Raw genomic sequence first — 16393 nt, 5'->3', positions numbered from 1 at the left:
CACACTAGGGACAATTTACAACTATGCCAAGCCAATTAACCTACCAACCTGTACGTCTCTTGGAGTGTGGGAGGAAACCAGAGCTCCCGGAGAAAACCCTCACAGGTCACGGGGAGAACGAACAAACTCTGTACAGACAGCACCCGTAGTCGGGATCAAGCCCGGGTCTCTGGCGCTCTCAGGCAGCCTCTCTACCGCTGCGCCACCGTGCTGCCCACAACCTCTACCTCCTATCCCCTTTTAAGCTCACCTCCAGGATGAAGGCTTGGGTTAAGCACAGGTGGACATTTAGTGCTCAGATGGTTTTGCCTGAAGTATCACTGCTTTCCACAATGTAAATGGTAAAAATGAGTTGGAGAGAGGATGTGGATGGGAGGCCGAGGTTGCAGCATGTTTGAGTTAAGATAACGATAAACCCAATTCAACACATCTGTGAAATTTATTTTAAAAAATTAAGTTTACTTTACATGGTCAATTTTACTTTCAAAGCTTAAATCAAGATAGAGTCACGGAACCATACAACATAGACATGGGTTCTTCAGCCCAACTTGTTCATGCTGATCAAGATGTTTATCCAAGCTAATCTCATTTGCCTGTGATGTGTGTAAATCCCTCTGAATCCCTCTGAATCTTTTCTATCCTTAAAATGGCTTTTAAACATTGAGGTTGTACCCAAGACTACAGCTGCTTCTGGAAGCTAGTTTCATATACCACCATGCTGTGTGGGAAGAAGTAGATTTCTCCTACTGCAAGATTCTCCACGTTCATTGTTTAGAATTGTTTTAAGTAAAAGGGGTCTAGTTTTAAACATAATTTCTTATTTCATGTACAATTTCACTGCAAATCTTCGTCTTTGATTCTCATTGTGACACATCTGCACACCAATGATTCCTTCACTCGAGGTCACACCATTTATTTAATCTCAATGCCTCTTTTTTACAAGTGACTTTTACATTCTTGATCTGATACAGATATGACACTTTTCTTGGCCCTTTCTAAACTTTTTCAAAATACATATTCAGTTCGATATCTTATTGATATCAGAGTAAACATTTTGTTCACTTCTTCCAACAGGGAACAAAACCATACAAGAGACAAGAGAACCCAATTGTTCTCTGTGGTTATTCCAAGTCCCGACCAAGATAAAGCAAAACGATCCCAATGCAAGATAGCTATCCTTTTATAATGACAGTTAAACATTTTTCTTTAAAGCGTTCCTTTTACAAAAAAAATATATATCCTAACAAAGATAGACACAAAGAGCTGGAGTAACGGGCCAGGCAGCAAACCTGAAGGGTCCCAACCTGAAACATCACCCATCCTCTTTTTCCATAGATGCTGCCTGACCCACTGAGTTACTCCAACGCATTGTGTCTCTTGTAGAACTTTATCAGCATGGACGTTAGTTGGTACAAACCAGTGTCTATGGTTCTTTGTTTCTACAGTTGAAGTGACTAATTGATTGGGAGCCAAAAATGTTATGGTATCAAGTTCAGATATTCCATCAGGCACGTGCTCCTAATTAAGGATTACTTTAGTTTCGAGATTATCATTCTGGTTTTCAAATCCCTTCAAAAGGTCTTGACCCGACCCTTGCTATTTTTGTAAACTGCTCCATCCCCTTCAACATCCAAGATATCTGCAATTATCTACATCCCAGCCTGTTACTTATTCCGGAACCTAATCACTGCACCAGTGGCAGCCAAGTCCACAGCTGCCAAAGACGCTGAAGAAGTCCTTCTAACCTTAGGTACTTTATTTTTCTCTTGAACGTTAGAAACTGCACTCAAACCTACCATTATGACAAAGCTTTCGATCATTTGATCTAAAACGTCCAGACGTTGCTTGCTGTTATTTTTAAAAAACATGTCTAAGACAAAGTGTTTGCCGTGTTAAAGGAGACGTTTGTTCTTGTTACATTTTCCAGCAAAATCTGCCTTTTGGACATTACATAAAAACACGAGAAGAGTAATGGAACAACCGCAATTATTAAAATAATGGCGGATATGGTTAGAATAATGAATAAATCCAGGCAGACAGACCACAGAAGGGTAAATGTTGTCGAGAGTGTGAAAACTCAGGGATGAGGGTCGAGTCCTGTAAAGTAGCGACAGCAAAATAGCAAATTATACAAGTTATAAATAATAGGCAAACAGGAGAAGAAGTTTAACAAGTTCTTAATTGAGTTATTGAAGAGATAGCCATAAGATAAACTATGAATCAGTGACAATTTGAGACCAAATGACATGTGGGAAACCAAATATCATTGGTTATATACTTCCTGCCAACCAGTTGCAACATATTTTATTCATTGTGCATTGAGTTTCAGTGCTAAAAAGCATTCACTTGTATGGAAAAAGTGGAGGGCAAATAGTGAAAGATTTCAACAATGCAAAGGGGAAATCCCAATTTGAAAACTCGTGTACACCTGTTGCACAAAGACTTTGGTTGCTTCGCACTGCACTAACCTATGGTTTACTCTGATGCATGTATGTATTCAAGATAGATAATTCCCCTCATACTTTCTTTTGCAATACACGTTGTTTTGGGTATTGTTTTCTTGCGTGTAAAATAACCCCCCCACCACCCGGCTTGTAGCTGAACACAATCGTCAATACACTTCAGAGGCAAAGCAAAGTTTGGGCTGGAAAACGACGAGGGAGGCTGTCAATTGAATCCATTGCAAAGAATTCTGCTCTTATGAAATGGTACTTTGAAGACAGCCATTCATCACTAAAAAGCAAGAAAACAAAAACACACAAACACCCACACAAAAAAAAACCCTCAAGTGTCCAATCCGTTTCTAGTCTCCCGTCCACAGTGCAGCCTGTCTTGGCTGCTTTGCTCTGGTTACACTCAACACCATCAGAACTCCCCACAGCCCATCTCAGTGCGCTGGGCTGGTACTACTATTAGCATAGTTATCAGCCAAAACAGCATCACTTAGCAGAAACACATTATGGCTAAATGAATCGGCACAGAAAGAAAAAAAAGCAAACAAACACACACATTTCTTGTCAGCGACCATATGATTCGAGCACATAACATTTCGCAAAATTCCAAAAAAAATGCAACACGTCTCCTCCGAGAAAGACGAGGAGAAACTTTGTCCCGTGGCACAGATTACCTTCAGCTCACACAGTGGCCAAAGTCCTCTCTGAAGGTCACATAAAGAGTAAAGGTCCTTTTGCCCAGAGGTGGTTTTTTTTTTTTGTTTCCAAGTGATTGTGGGTTTTTTTGGGGGGGATCATCTCACTGGACAGTGGAGTGCCGAGCTGTTTTAACAGCGATAATAACCCGAATGGAAAAGCTGATGTAAAACAGCAATCTTCCCTACCTGGCAGAAGCTGTGAGTGACTTCCTTCCACGTTAATCTGTAACCTTGTGCGCTCTCTGCTTCTCAGTGTCTGAACATTCCGAGACAAATACAAATTGCACTTCAATGGGTGTGGGTGGGGAGGGAGGGAGGGAGGGAGGGCGGGCTAGAGGGGAGGAGAGGGGAGGGGAAGGGGGGAGAAGGTGTATATATATTAAAAAATAAATATGACGCTTGCTGGAATCTTCTTCAGACCGTTTGATTCGCGTGCCTCTGTGTGCAGCTCCTCACTTCACGAGCAAAAAGACAGTTTCAAGCAAGTAAGAGTGCGTTTATCCTCAGCTCCGTTGATACACGTTTGTACGATAAACTGCATGTTCTCTGCAGTGGAGCAGGCTAGATGTGATGCGCATACCAAAGGCAGCTTGTGTGTGTGTGTGTGTTACACTGGGCTTGGCAAGCAAACTCCACCTCCATGTCCCTGAACCCAGACTCAGTTCTGGGGAAGAGTCACAGAAGGGGAAAAGGATGTTTCCTTTTGCTAACCCATTTGTCGTCCAGTTCTGTGGTTGTCCAAACAAATATCACCATCAAGAAAGCAACAACAACAAAAACATTCAACACCCTGCGAGATTCTGGTCGATGGCAGGTTCCAAGGAAGCACAGGTGATTAGAACTAATATTAACCCCTAACTTGCCTTCAAAGTTTTGCCAAATGGACTATCACTAAGAAGGGTCCCAACCAAGGCCTGTACTCGCTGGAATTTAGAAGACTGAGGGGGGATCTTATAGAAACATATAAAATTCTTAAGGGGTTGGGGAGGCTAGATGCGGGAAGATTGTTCCCGATGTTGGGGGAGTCCAGAACCAGGGGTCACAGCTTAAGGATAAGGGGGAAGTCTTTTCGGACCGAGATGAGAAAACATTTCTTCACACAGAGAGTGGTGAGTCTGTGGAATTCTCTGCCACAGAAGGTAGTTGAGGCCAGTTCATTGGCTATATTTAAGAGGGAGTTAGATGTGGCCCTTTTTGCTAAAGGGATCATGGGGTATGGAGAGAAGGCAGGTACAGGTTACTGAGCTGGATGATCAGCCATGATCATATTGAATGGCGGTGAAGGCTCGAAGGGCCGAATGGCCTACTCCTGCACCTATTTTCTATGTTTCTAACCTGAAACGTTGCATATCTGTCTGATCTGAGTTACTCCAGAACTGTGTCATTGTTTTGTAAAGCAGCATCTGCAGTTCCCTGTGTCTCCAACATAAAATAATGTCCTTCAATCGCACCAATTGTATTTTATCAACCAGTTTAACCCACTACAGAAATGATTTTGCAGTTAGACTTTTCAGTTTTCTGAAAAATATTTCTCATCAATTTGAATTTGAACAGAAGTGTATAAGTAACAGGAGCACTCATCCCTTATACCTAGCCCATAATTCAATAAACTCACAGTTGAAGCAAGGAACCGCAGATGCTGGTTTACAAAATAAAAACGCAAAGTCCTGGAATAACTCAGCAGGTCAAGTTGCATGGAGAACATGGATAGGTGACGTTTCAGGTCAGGACCCTTCTTCAGATTGATTGCTGGGGAGGTGGGGAAGAAAGCTGGAAGAGAAACATAGAAACATAGAAAATAGGTGCAGGAGTAGGCCATTCGGCCCTTCGAGCCTGCACCGCCATTCAATATTATCATGGCTGATCATCCAACTCAGTATCCTGTACTAAAGAGAGGAAGGACAGAACAAAGCCTGGAAAGTTAGACACAGAATGCTGGAGTAACTCAGCGGGACAGGCAACATCTCTGGATAGAATGAATGGGTGACGTTTTGGGTCGAGACACTGCTTCAGTCTGAGTTACTCCAGCATTTTGTGTTTATCTTCGGTTTAAACCAGCATCTGCAGTTCGTTCCTACACCTGGAATGTTACACGTGGAACTGCAGATGCTGGTTTAAACCGAAGATAGACACAAGAGAGTTTTCTTTTTGGTGAGGGTTTTGAGAGACAGATGGTTAGAGAATAGCCAGAGATAAGAGACAAGGTGTGAGATAAAAGGATTGAAGAGTTGCAAATTGTGAAGCCAGAGGAAGGGGGAGTAGCAGAGGGGGGAAATATGTGTGTGGGCAGGCGGGGTGCAGGGAAGAGAGAGAGGGAAAAAGATGGGGGGGAAGATGGTTTTATATAGTTACTTAAAATTTGAGAATTCTGTATTCATACCAGTGAATTGTAAGGTACCCAAGCAGAATACGAGGCGCTGTTCCTCATAGTTTATATATTAGTTCAGCACCACTTTCATTCATGAACCCCATATATCTCAGTTCCTTAATATTCAAATATCTTTTGATTGCTGTCTCCAATACCTCAGCAACTGAGCCTCCAAAAAGAATTCCAAGGATTTATTACCTTCTGATTTCAAGAAATGTTGTCTCATCTCAACCACGAAAAAGGTTAACAATAAAGCTGATGCTTTTTTTTCTAAAAAGCATTTTAGAATTTTTATTTGTTTTAACACATGAGCATTGTTATTAAAACATGGCATTGTTTTTAAAAAACATGAAGGGTGTCAGGTATATGGAACGAGCTGCCCAAGGAAGTAGTTGAGGCAGGTGCTATCACAATGTTTAAAAAAACATTTGGATAGAATAGGTTCAGATATGGGTCAAACAACAGGCAGGTGGGACTAGTTAAAATGGGGTATCGTGGTCGCTGTGAGCAAGTTGGGCCAAAGGGCATGTTTCCACGTTGTATGACCATGATTATTTTCAGAACATAAGATCCTAAGGTCATCAGTAATAGGAGCAGAATTAGGCCATTCAGCCCATCAAGGCATGTTGGTCAGCGTGGGCAAGTTGGTATGAAGGGTCTGTTTCCACACTGTATGACTCCAGGTCCTCCTATTTTGGTTGTGGGAAGAATCTAAATACAGAGGCTGGTTTTTTTTATTCACCCCAGATACCCAGCAACACAAATTTCTGCTGCCACCCCAATAACACGGGAGTGGAACTTTGGCTTATAAATGAGATATTAGAACTGGAGCCATGATTGTCTTCTTAAACTGATGAGAAAAATTCCATCCCTCTTCCTTTTAAGATGCAAGCAGTTATCCAGAGTAAAATGATCAATGTTGAGTCTCCAATAATTGTAAATGCAATAGATTCTCTCATCATCTACATTTTCCTTGATCTCCATTCCCTTTGTCCTATTTTCACACAATATATCTCCTTATCTATGCATATACCTTTCCCCTGACATGTCTGAAGGGTCTCGACCCGAAACGTCACCCGATCCTTCTCTCCAGAGATGCTGAGTTACTGCAGCATTTTTCGTTGATCTTTGGTGTAAACCAGCATCTGCAGTTCCTTCCCACACAGGCAGCATCCATGACAGTTATAGTAACAGCAACAATCACAGGGAAAATGTATTATTTTCAGATTACTGTTTTAATAATGAAAGGACATCAGCCTGAAAACTTCCTGAGAAGATTTCAGTCTGAAGAAGGGTTCCGACCCGAAACGTCACCCATTCCTTCTCTCCAGAGATGCTGCCTGTCCCAATAGACAATAGGTGCAGGAGTAGGCCATTCGGCCCTTCGAGCCAGTCCCGCTGAGTTACTCTGGGATTTTGTGTCTATCTCTCATTATCACATTCCGTTTACCATGTACAACTTGACCGCTGTTTCCCATACTACAATAAAGTCAGTTCGCTATGTTATGTGATCATGTAAGGTGCTATATCAGTTATTTCTTGGTCATTATGACTACAATTATGCATTTTTCATATGTGGAGGTCAGAAATTGGTTAATGACAATCAAATTAGCAACAGCCAAGGCAGCACACCAATGTGTCTAGTTCCTTAGAAGACTGAGGAAATGTGGCATACCTCCAATGACTGTTGCAAACGTCTACAGGTGTACCATGGAAAGCATACTGTTGGGTTGCATCACAGCTTGGTTTGGGAACAACTCTGCCTAAAACCACAAAAAAAAGTGTGGAGAGTATTGGACGTAGCCCAGTCCATCACACAGACCAGTCTCTCCAGCATTGAGTCCATCCACACTCCTCTTTGCCACTGAAACGGCAGCCAACAAAGTCTTACCCCAAACAATGATCCTTTTTTTCCTCCTGGACCCATCGTCAAGCAGTAGACAAAGAAGCTTGAATGGGGCACCACCAGACTCAGGAACAGCTTCTTCCCCTGTTATCAGCCTTCTATCAGCTCAATTCTGCTTCTTGCTAGTATGCAATATAGTGCATCATTTGCAAAACTCCCATCTTCTGGAATTGCAACCAAACGTTTAGCTTGTAGGTTAATTGTCCCTGGTGTGTAGGGAGTGGATGCAAAAGTGGAATAAAATAGAACTAGTGGGTGGTCAATGTGGACTAGCTGGGCTGAAGGGCAGGTTTCCACACATTTTCATTCAAACACAAACATTTCAAGCAAACTCGTAACCATCTCCTCTTTGCCTGTTTTAGTTCTATCCAACATTACTATTGTAGCTTGCACCACTTTTACAGTAGCTTTCAATATTTATCTTTACTTAACAACCAAGTCTTCATTTGCTTTCTGTGTCTTCATATGAACTTGTCAACGTATCCAGTTATTTCAAATCTCCCTTTCAATGCCCCTTTACACTTGATAAACCTATTAAAACTCTTAATAAATTCATTCTGACATTCACTTATATTTTCCCAAATGGTAGGTAATGCCATACAGATTTCTTATTTTTTTCATGAACTTTAACCAGCACCAACATTAATCTCTCTCAATTTGATTTGCTCGATTTATGTATCTTTATTTTCTTTTAACCTGGAGCTAGGGTCAAAATAAATTACTTAACAGCATGGTCGTATCACCAATAAATACTAAAGTTACCATTTGCATTGTTGGTGGCAGTTTTCTTACCAGGTCCCTGGCTTGTATCAGCTTAATTTTGCTTCAGAAGAAGATTGGAATATTGAACCGAACTTGTAAGCACCTCTTTATCCATTTTTTGTCCTACCCAACATTCCTTATTCTGCAAAATGCTGGAATAACTCAATGGGTCAGGCAGCATCTCTGAAGTACATGGATTGGTGACATTTTGGGTCAGGACCCTTCTCCAGTTTGAAGAAGGCCCCTGACCTGTAACGTCACCCATCCAATGTTCTCCAGAGATGCTACCTGACCCACTGAGTTACTCCAGCACTTTGTGTCTTATTTTTGTAAGCCAGCATTTGCTGTTTCTTGTTTCTATGATACATTGCCACTTCCATTAGTGTTACATTGCCCGTGAGTGTTTATCTTTATTAACAACCAAGTCCTCGTTTGTTTGCTCGCTCTTAATATGAACTTGTCAGTGAGTTTCCAGTCTTTTCCACCCTTTCTTACTTATTAAAGATTTTTTTTTTTTAAATTCAGTTTAGAAATACAGCGTGAAAACAGCCCTTTCAGCCCACCGAGTCTATGCCGACCTACCATCACCCGTACATTAGTTCTACCCTACACACTAGGTACAACTTACACAAACCAATTAACCTATACATCTTTGGAATGTGGGAGGAAACCAGCGCACCCAGAGAAAACCCACGCAGTCACAGGGAGAATGTACAAACAGCACCCACACTCAGGATCGAACCCTGGTCTCTGGCTGCAAGGCAGCAACTCTACTGCTGTGCCAGCCTTAAATCTTATGGTCCCTTTCATATTTGACCCCCAACTGGTTTCATGCACTGATTTTGCCCCATATTATTCCCCCATTTAGATCTTCCCTGCACATCTGACATTCAACTTGTCTTATCCTTCTTTTCTCCCACAATCCAATATTGTTTAGAGTGCCAAAAATATTTCACATCACCGAAATAAACATTATTTATAATCTCTGGGCAATAAAAAGCAATCCATCACATCAGACAAAAGAACAAAATCCTAATCAAATTGATTTCAGTTTTCAGTCACATTAAGTCAACAATTTGTGAAGCTGCCGTGATTGTCATCAAAACTAGCATGTAGGAAAATAACTGCAGATGCTGGTACAAATCGAAGGTATCACAAAATGCTGGTGTAACTCAGCGGGTCAGGCAGCATTTCTGAAGAGAAGGAATGGGTGACGTTTTCGGGTCGAGACCCTTCTTCAGACTGATGTCAGGGGGCGGGACAAAGAGAGGATATAGGTGGAGACAGGAAGACAGTGGGGGAACTGGGAAGGGGGAGGGGAAGAGAGGGACAGAGGAGCTATCTAAAATTAGAGAAGTCAATGTTCATACCACTGGGCTGCAAGCTGCCCAAGCGAAATACGAGGTGCTGCTCCTCCAATTTGCGTTGAGCCTCACTATGACACTGGAGGTGGCCCATGACAGAAATGTCAGACTGGGAGTGGGAGGGGGAGTTGGAGTGCTCAGCCACCGGGAGATCAGGTTGGTTAAGGCGGACTGAGCGAAGGTGTTGAGCGAAATGATCGCCGAGCCTGGCATGCTCATCTCTGCAGAGCTCTCTTTTTCCAAGGCTGTTTTCCACTTGGACGATATAAAAACCACACATTATCCGGAAGGTGTGGGCGCTGATAATGCAAGCCCTGGCATCACATACTAGATGCAAGGCTCCTAATTTCCTGGGTGCAGAAGCCCAGTAATGTATCACGTGCTCCGTACTGCACAATGCACAGCATCTGCATTCTCAGCAGATCGAGCCCAAGTAGCCAGTGTACATGAAGTTCATCAGTGCTCATTTCCCAACGTAAATAAGATTTTCCCCACAGAACATGGTTGGAGAATCTGACAATCTCTCCAGCTCTTGGACACTTGGTACAATTTACATTTTAGCCTGAAAGCAATTTACATTTTAAGCCTAAAATCCCGGTGTAACTCAGCGGGTCAGGCCACACTGGAGAAAAAGAATCGGTGACATTTTGGGTCGGAACCCTTCTTCAGACCGATTTCCTCTGGCCTTTTCTCACCTCCAGTTTATTCGTTTGCAGATGACATGAAGATTGCTGGGGTCACGGACTGTGAGGAGGTCTGGCAAAGAATACAGCAGGATACAGATCAGCTGCAGAAATGGACCGAGAAACAGCAGGTGGGGTTTAATCTGAGCAGGTGCGAGGTGTTGCACTTTGCGAGGTCAAAGCTGAATTTTTTTGATCTTCAGTATTCACTTAAATTGGTTATTTATCCATATTTTTATCCTAAAGCCTTGCTGCTTCCCATAGTTTCCATCAATTCTGAGGAAACTGTACATCCGGTTCTACTATCTGAATTGAGGTTAATGCTGTGAAGAATGTGGACACAAAGTGCTGGAGTAACTCAGCGGGTCAGGCAGTATCTCTGGTGAAAAAAGATGGGCGACATTTTGGGTCGGAACCCTACTTCAGACATGTCATGCAGCTTCACCAACTATATATTTAGACTGCACAAAATTCCTCTGTATGGAAAGATTGCATGAGTGGCTTTGCTCCGGTTGGTTATTCTGTATTTAGATTGAAGTTCCATCACCAATGTCACTTATTCTAACACAGTTTGTACTTCACCGAATGAACGAACAAACCCGCAGGACTTTGGGATACGAGGGGAAAACGGAGCACCCGGGGGAAACCGCGCGGTCACCGAGACAACGTACAGACTCAACGCAGACAACACCCGAGATAGGGATTGAACACACATCTATGACACTGAGGCAGCAGCTCTACCCGCTGCATCAGTGCTGCCGTGATGAATAGATTCAGTCCAAATTATTAAACATTCAGGGGCTTGTATTTGACCTCGCCATAAAAATGGCCAGTTCGATTCAAAATGACAGGACAAAATAACTGGAAAGGCATGATGTCCATCACTGTGTACAAACATTATGGCTGTCCGTAGTCAAAAGGCAGAGGCAAATGCTCCATGTTTGAAATTAGGTGGGCATCCGAACAAAGAACTGCAGTTGCTGGCTAATACACAAAAGGACACTGGAGTGCTGGAGTAACTCAAGAGGTCAGGCAGCATTGCTGAAGAACATGGATATGTGATGATTTTGGTCGAGACCCTATTTAAAAACTCCTCTGTCTATTAGCAGCAAGGTTTGTAGATGTCGAAAAACCCCAAAACAGAGGGCAAGAATTCAAACATCAGGAACAAAGGAAGAATATATGCCTCAAAGTTCAAACCTGCCAGCTTTCACTATTCCACTTCTGAAATTCAATTATGTTGCATTGTGCAGCCTTGGCATCCAGCTATGCTCTACCTTACTTGGATTTAGTTTATATTGGATTGATGTCGATACCAGGTGCTGCAAATACAAATTGTTCAGAATCCAAATTTTATTATTTGTTAGAAAGTAGAAACAAGGAAGATTAGTTTAGAGATACAGCATCCCTAAAGTGAATCAGGCCCTTAAGCCCACCGAGTCCGCACCGACCAGCAATCCCCGTACACTAGTTCCATCCTACACACTGGGGACAATTTACAGAAGCCAATTAACCCAAAATTGTCATTGGAATGTGAGAGGAAATCAAAGCACCCGGAGAAAACCCACAAGGTCACGGGGAGAACATACAAACTCTGTACAGCCAGCACCCGCAGTCAGGATCAAACCCGGGTCTCTGGCGCTGTAAGGCAGCAACTCTACCGCTGTGCCACTGTATGCCCTGTGCAGATGTTGGTTTACAAAAAAAAAAATACAAAAGGCTGGAGTAACTCAATGGTTCAGACAGCATCTCTGGAGAACATGGAAAGAAAGAGTGGGGAGATAGTGCCAATGTACATTTGCATTAAGTCTGAAAAGGGTCCTGACCTGAAACATCACCTATCCATGTTCTCCAGTGAAGCTGCCTGACCTGCTGATTTACTCCAGCACATTGTGTCTCTTTTTTTGCTAATATTTCTTCATGCATTCAAATGTTCATAATTTTTTTTAAAGTTTGTTTTCAAACTAAGGATGATCTTTGAATAAAATGAGATATGAAAATCAATCTGAACCAGAATCTCTGCAGAGAAAAAAATAAATTCCCTTGATAACATTAGTTAAATTATTATGGACGCAGCCCAGACCACCACAAACCAACCTCCCTTCCATTGATTCCATTGATACCTCACACTACCTCAGCAAGGCCAGCAGCATAATCAAGGACGAGTCGCACCCTGGCCATTCCCTCCTCCCCTCTCCCATCGGGCAAAAGGTACTGAAGTGTGAAAACGCACACCTCCAGATTCAGGGACAGTTTTTTTGCAGCTGTTATCAGCCAACCGAATCATTCTACTGCAAACAGAGTGCAGTCCTGAACTACTATCTACCTCATTGGTGATCCTTGGACTATCCTTAATCAGACTTTACTGGCTTTACCTTGCAATAAACGTTATTCCCTTACCATAAATCTATACACTTTAAATGGCTCGATTGTAAACATGTATTTTCTTTCCACTGACTGGATAACAAAAGCTTTCCACTGTACCTCATAACGTGACAATAAACTAAACTGTAACTGTATTGGTATGTTCATTAAAACGGTTGCTCAGACAAAATCTTGGCCATGAAATGGACTGCACTGAATGGAAAGTGGATAACTGGTTAATCGCACTTTTGATACAAGAGCAGTTTTTCCAAACCCCACACATAGGTGGCATCACAGGGAGATACAGTGGTCAAGAAGTCTCTCGGCACATTGGTCTTATCAACGTGGAGTATAGAAGTTGGGATGTTATGTTACACTTGTACAAGACGTTGGTGAGGCCGCATTAGGAGTATTACGTTCAGTTTTGGTCACCTTGCTACAGGGAAGATGCTGTTAAGTTAGAAACAGTAGATTGAGGGTGTTGTCAGGACGTGAGGGGCTGAGTTGTCGGGAGTTGGACAAGCTATTGCTTCTGCTGACCTGCTGAGTTACAATAGACAATAGACAATAGGTGCAGGAGTAGGCCATTCGGCCCTTCGAGCCAGCACCGCCATTCAATGTGATCATGGCTGATCATTCTCAATCAGTACCCCGTTCCTGCTTTCTCCCCATACCCCCTGACTCCACTATCCTTAAGAGCTCTATCTAGCTCTCTCTTGAATGTATTCAGAGAATTGGCCTCCACTGCCCTCTGAGGCAGAGAATTCCACAGATTCACAACTCTCTGACTGAAAAAGTTTTTCCTCATCTCTGTTCTAAATGGCCTACCCCTTATTCTTAAACTGTGGCCCCTGGTTCTGGACTCCCCCAACATTGGGAACATGTTTCCTGCCTCTAATGTGTCCAACCCCTTGATAATCTTATACGTTTCGATAAGATCCCCTCTCATCCTTCTAAATTCCAGTGTATACAAGCCTAGTCGCTCCAGTCTTTCAACATATGACAGTCCCGCCATTCCGAGAATTAACCTAGTAAACCTACGCTGCACGCCCTCAATAGCAAGAATATCCTTCCTCAAATTTGGAGACCAAAACTGCACACAGTACTCCAGGTGAGGTCTCACTAGGGCCCTGTACAACTGCAGAATGACCTCTTTGCTCCTATACTCAACTCCTCTTGTTATGAAGGCCAACATTCCATTGGCTTTCTTCACTGCCTGCTGTACCTGCATGCTTCCTTTCAGTGATGCACAAGGACACCCAGATCACGTTGTACGTCCCCTTTTCCTAACTTGACACCATTCAGATAATAATCTGCCTTCCTATTCTTGCCACCAAAGTGGATAACCTCACACTTATCCACATTAAACTGCATCTGCCAAGGATCCGCCCACTCACACAACCTGTCCAAGTCACACTGCAACCTCATAGCATCTTCCTCACAGTTCACACTGCCACCCAGCTTTGTATCATCTGCAAATTTGCTAATGGTACTTTTAATCCCTTCATCCAAGTCATTGATGTATATTGTAAATAGCTGCGGTCCCAACACCAAGCCTTGCGGTACCCCACTAGTCACTGCCTGCCATTCTGAAAGGGACCCATTTATCACCACTCTTTGCTTTCTGTCTGTCAACCAACTTTCTATCCATGTCAGTACCCTACCTCCAATACCATGTGCTCTAATTTTGCCCACCAATCTCCTATGTGGGACCTTGTCGAAGGCTTTCTGAAAGTCGAGGTACACCACATCCACCCGCTCTCCCCTGTCAATTTTCCTAGTTACATCCTCAAAAAATTCCAGTAGATTAGTCAAGCATGATTTCCCCTTTGTAAATCCATGCTGACTCGGAACGATCCTGTTACTGCTATCCAAATGCTCCGCAATTTCGTCTTTTATAATTGACTCCAGCATCTTCCCCACCACTGATGTCAGACTAACTGGTCTATAATTTCCCGTTTTCTCTCTCCCTCCTTTCTTGAAAAGTGGGATAACATTAGCTACCCTCCAATCCACAGGAACTGACCCGGAATCTATTGAATATTGGAAAATAATCACTAATGATCAGGGAGAGTCTGATCAGGGAGAGTGAGGAGGTTATAGATAGGAGTTACAGGGAGGTGGTCACTCCTAGACCACGGGAGGTAGACAAGTGGGTCACTGTTAGGGGGGGCAAGGAACAGAGGCAGGGACTAGGGAGTACCCCGGTGGCTGTACCCCTTGGAAATAAGTACTCCTGTTTAAGTACTGTTGGGGGTGACAGCCTACCTGGGGGCAGCGACGGTGCCCGGGCCTCTGGCAAGGAGTCCGGCCCTGTTGCTCAGAAGGGTAGGGAAAGGAAGAAGAGAGCAGTAGTAATAGGGGACTCTATAGTGAGGGGGTCAGATAGGCGTTTCTGTGGACGCAGTCGGGAGACCCGGATGGTGGTTTGCCTCCCTGGTGCCGGTGTCCGGGATGTGTCTGAGCGTGTCCAGGATATCCTGAAAGGGGAGGGAGAGGAGCCAGAGGTCGTGGTACATATAGGTACCAACAATATAGGTAGGATAAGGGAAGAGGTCCTGAAAGGAGAATTCAGGGGGCTAGGAAGAGAGTTAAAAAAAAGGACTTCCAAAGTAATAATCTCAGGCTTACTGCCTGTGCCACGCGATAGTGAGAATAGGAATGGAGTGAGGTGGAGGATAAATACGTGGCTGAGGAACTGGTGCAGGGAGCAAGGTTTCAAGTTTCTGGATCATTGGGACCTCTTCTGGGGGAAGTATGACCTGTACAAAAAGGACGGGTTGCATCTGAACCCGAGGGGAACCAATATCCTGGCGGGGAGATTTGCTAAAATAACTGCGGAGACTTTAAACTAGTACGGTTGGGGGGAGGGACTCAAACACAGATAGCTAATAGGCAGTGTGTGAGGCAGGAGGCAGAAAAGGGAAACACTCAGACCCAATATGTAGGAGAGAAAGAAGGGAAAAGAAATAAACTGAGAATAAGAAATGATGGGTCCCTTAAATGTGTATATTTTAATGCTAGGAGCATTGTAAGAAAGGTGGATGAGCTTAGAGCCTGGATTGACATCTGGAAGTATGATGTTGTGGCGATCAGTGAAACATGGTTGCAGGAGGGTTGCGATTGGCAATTAAATATTCCAGGATTTCATTGTTTCAGATGTGATAGAATCGGAGGGGCAAGAGGTGGGGGTGTTGCATTGCTTGTCAGGGAGGATATCACAGCAGTGCTTTGGCAGGACAGACTAGAAGGCTCGATTAAGGAGGCTGTTTGGGTGGAACTCAGAAATGAGTCCTGCAACCAGGTTTAGCAACACTTATAGGGGTGTATTATAGACCGCCAAATAGGGAACGAGAATTGGAAGAGCAAATATGTAAGGAGATAGCAGATATTAGTAGTAAGCACAGAGTGGTGATTGTGGGTGATTTCAATTTTCCGTATATAGACTGGGAATCACATTCTGTTAAAGGGCTGGATGGTTTGGAGTTTGTAAAATGTGTGCAGGATAGTTTTTTGCAGCAATACGTAGAGGTGCCTACCAGAGAAGGGGCAGTGTTGGACCTCCTGTTAGGAAATGAGATGGGTCAGGTGACGGAGGTATGTGTTGAGGAGCACTTTGGGTCTAGTGATCATAATGCCATTAGTTTCAATATCATTATGGAGAAGGTCAAATCTGGACCAAGGGTTGAGATTTTGGATTGGAGAAAGGCTAATTTTGAGGAGATGAGAAAGGATTTAAAAGGAGTGAAATGGAAATTGTTGTTTTATGAAAAGGATATAATAGAGAAATGGAGG

The 16393-nt window shown here is 43.3% G+C and overlaps 1 protein-coding gene across 1 annotated transcript in view; it reads right to left on the bottom strand.

Moving 5' to 3' along the window:
- The window catches only part of tenm1 (teneurin transmembrane protein 1), a 1669493-nt gene extending 1666096 nt beyond the window's left edge, over positions 1-3397 (bottom strand). The window contains exon 1 of the mRNA XM_078412545.1: positions 3338-3397. The gene's annotated coding sequence lies outside the window, so the exon portion shown is untranslated. The remainder of the gene's footprint in view (positions 1-3337) is intronic.
- Between the last annotated feature and the right edge of the window lie 12996 nt (positions 3398-16393).

Source organism: Rhinoraja longicauda, chromosome 15 (assembly GCF_053455715.1).
Source record: "Rhinoraja longicauda isolate Sanriku21f chromosome 15, sRhiLon1.1, whole genome shotgun sequence".
NCBI classification, from domain to species: Eukaryota; Metazoa; Chordata; class Chondrichthyes; order Rajiformes; family Arhynchobatidae; genus Rhinoraja; species Rhinoraja longicauda.
This window is presented reverse-complemented; position numbering and strand designations above follow the sequence as displayed.